Source organism: Nicotiana tabacum, chromosome 8 (assembly GCF_000715075.1).
Source record: "Nicotiana tabacum cultivar K326 chromosome 8, ASM71507v2, whole genome shotgun sequence".
Classification (NCBI taxonomy): Eukaryota; Viridiplantae; Streptophyta; class Magnoliopsida; order Solanales; family Solanaceae; genus Nicotiana; species Nicotiana tabacum.
In genome coordinates, this window is record NC_134087.1 from 186,457,531 (window position 1) to 186,460,838 (window position 3,308).

Below are 3,308 nucleotides of genomic sequence, written 5' to 3' on the forward strand. Positions count from 1 at the left end.
TATTTTTAGGATAATTTTCTAATGTATAGTGACTTCAGGGGTGAATGCTTTTATATTTGTTTGAATAATTTTTAATATATTTAGATCATCTTAAAGGAATTAAAGTATTTTTTAATTTTATTTTCATATTTTACTTAAATAAAATAAAAAAATTTAATTATTGTCTTTAGTAACAAAATTTTGAGATTGTTTACTTACTTATAATATTAACTATTAAGTAAATCTATTAATGTCCTTATTCGGAATTTCATATGCCAAACACAAATTACTGCTTAAAAGTTCTTTAAGATTAATTAGCCAATAAAAACTGTTTATCTACCGAAGTAATTTTTCGAAAAGTACTTTTTAAAAAAGCACATTTCAAATAATATGAATTTCCAGCTCAGGCTATAAATATGACTATAATCTGTAGATTGGAAAAAAAAAATATGACTGTAATCTAAGGCCACAAAAAGAAAAGATCTAAGGCCAAAAATATAGGGCGGAGAATGGTTGCCGCGTACTTATTCTAAACACTGACCGACGTGCGGGTCCCACTTTTACACAGCCGTCCAATTCTTTTCACTTTCTATAAAATCCCCCTTACCAATTTCCCTGTCACCCCAAACATTAAAATTTTCTCTGCCCTAACTACTCTCTGCTTGAAAATCTCTTAAAATCAGAATTCTCACCACCCATTTAACCAAACAATATGAAGAGGAAATCTGCTGTATTTTTAGCATTCGTTGCAGCAGCTTCTGCCACTGCTATCTCTACTAGTGGTTCCACGTCTTCATCCAAAGTTCGAATTTCTCGTAATCAGGTAAATTTCCCTTCTTCTCTTCTCCTTTTAATTTGAGTCTTCATTCGCTTTATATTTCCTCTTTTCTGTCATGTTTGGCATAACTTTATTACACTATAGAGCCCTTTGGCCATGAAATTTATTTCACTTTTTTTCAAATTTTTCACGAATTTCGAAAATTTGAAATACTCCAAAAGATTTTTTTTAAATTTTTTATTCAGATCACTCGTACAAATTTAAAAACAATCCAAAATTATATTCATGTCCAAACACAACTCTAATTTTCAAGTACCATTTTGACTTAGAATTTTTTTTTTACTTTTTTTCGAATTTTTACAATTTTTATGTCCAAACGCCCACTATATTTGTATAAATGCCACTGTATTCACCGCCAGCTTGTATAATTTCAGAAAAATATGTACTTTTACTAAGTTGACAATTGGCATCCGTTTAGTCATAGATTTTGGCTACGTTTTTTCAATTTTTCTTGAAAATACTGCTCGTTCATGGAACATGATCAGTTTTTGATATATTTTTGATTTTTTTTTTCAAGTTCCCAATAATTGATTTTGGACAGTTTTTGGGTGTAATATTTTCCCTCCCTCACAAAACTTCAATTTTTTTCAAATTTAAATTCATGTCCAAATACAACTTCTAACTTTCAAAAATTATTTTCAACACAATTTCAAAAATTCCTTTTTCAAATTTCAATTAAATCTATATCCAAACGTGAGCTTAATATCAAGAAATAGTAGTGGCTGCAATTGTATAGTGTACCCAATTGCTTGATATTTTAGATCAGTATCTGCTTATTTTCGTTTTGCTTGCATTTTCTTCTTTTCATTTCGGTGAAGGGTGACAAAGTTTAATTCTTATTCTTTTTTTGTTTAATAATATTTTTCAGGATAATAGTTGGAAGAAAAAGGATGAAAATTCTTCAATGCCTAAGACAGTGCAGCCATCATCAGATAAATTTGAACCGAGGTTTGATGGATTAAGGTTTATAGAAACTCTGGTCACCGCTCACAGATAATCTTTATTTTCGGCCAATTATTGAGTTTTGGAGGCAAATTTTTGACAAATTGATAGGATATAAAAGAAAAAAAAAGAGATTGTGTAATACCCATTGTTTCCCTCTTTAATTCTTCGTCATTTTATTGGGTTTAATATTTGATCAATCAGAGAATTATAGGCTCCGAACAAAAGAGGAGAATTGCGGACTCATTTAAGAGCTCTATTTACTGGATTAATATTAGAATCCAGAAGCAGACTTCTGCGGTATTTACTTAGTTGTTTTTTTTGGTCGGAGAGTTGATTTGTGAATTGGTCAGTATTGTTGAAGTTTGGCAAAATGCCAAAGTCCCACATTGGTTGGGAGTTAAGTTTGGGGGGATTTTTCCCCTATAAAAGAAGGCCTAATGTTTAGGATTGAAACACACCTCTCATTTGCCTTCTCATCTGTTTAAGGCATTTGTATCTTCTCTCTTTAGTATTATTTCACTTGTATTTTTGGAGTGGAATAAAATATTGGTTGTGTCCGAGGAGTAGGCAAAATTAGCCGAACCTCGTAAATTCTGGTGTTCCCTTTATTATTGCTTTATTGTCTTATTTATTATTTGGTGGCTGTCATAATTTTTGGTATAGTAGTTGTGACTTATTCACACTCTATACATTTGGCTTCCGCAACAATTGGTATCAGAGCCAAGGTACTGTCTAAGTATGCTCTGTGGTTGCAGCATAGTCTGATCTTCCACATCAGAAAAGATTTATCTTGGTAACTGAGTCAAGGTTCTGTCTGAGTATGCTCTGTGGTTGCAGCTTAGTCTGATCTTCCACACCAGAAAGGAAATAATCTTGATTTGTGTCGTCAGCTATTAAATAATATTTGTGTCAAAGATGGGAGACAATAAACAAGAAGAATCTACATCAAGTGTCAACAATACGTCATCATTGGCATCTTCGCTTATGACAAGAATTGTGTCAAATGCGAAATTTGCGGTCGAAATATTTGACGGGTCCGGACATTTTGGGATGTGGCAAGGCGAGGTTCTAGATGTCCTTTTTCAACAAGGGCTAGATCTGGCCATTGAAGAAAAGAAACCAGATGTTATTGGAGAAGAAGATTGGAGAATTATCAACCGTGTTGCTTGCGGTACCATTCGATCCTACCTTGCTAGAGAGCAGAAATATCCATACACAAAGGAAACTTCTGCAAGTAAATTATGGAAAGCACTGGAGGATAAATTTTTGAAGAAAAACAGTCAAAATAAATTGTACATGAAGAAGAGACTGTTTCACTTCACCTATGTTCCTGGTACCACGATGAATGAACATATCACCAGTTTCAATAAGTTGGTTACAGATTTGCAAAATATGGATACAACTTATGATGATGGTGACTTGGCCTTGATGTTGTTGGCGTCACTTCCTGATGAGTACGAGCACCTTGAAACTACTCTACTCCATGGAAATGACGAAGTTTCTCTCAGAGAAGTTTGTTCGGCTTTGTACAGCTATGAACAAAGAA

General features: G+C 33.0%; 1 long non-coding RNA gene across 1 annotated transcript; it reads left to right on the plus strand.

Annotated features, from left to right (window-relative positions):
* Positions 1 to 599: 599 nt before the first annotated feature.
* On the plus strand, positions 600 to 1,988 carry LOC142162891 (uncharacterized). The gene is made up of 2 exons (XR_012694378.1): positions 600 to 802; positions 1,686 to 1,988. It is a non-coding gene; the product is annotated as an uncharacterized LOC142162891 (long non-coding RNA).
* Positions 1,989 to 3,308: the final 1,320 nt, after the last annotated feature.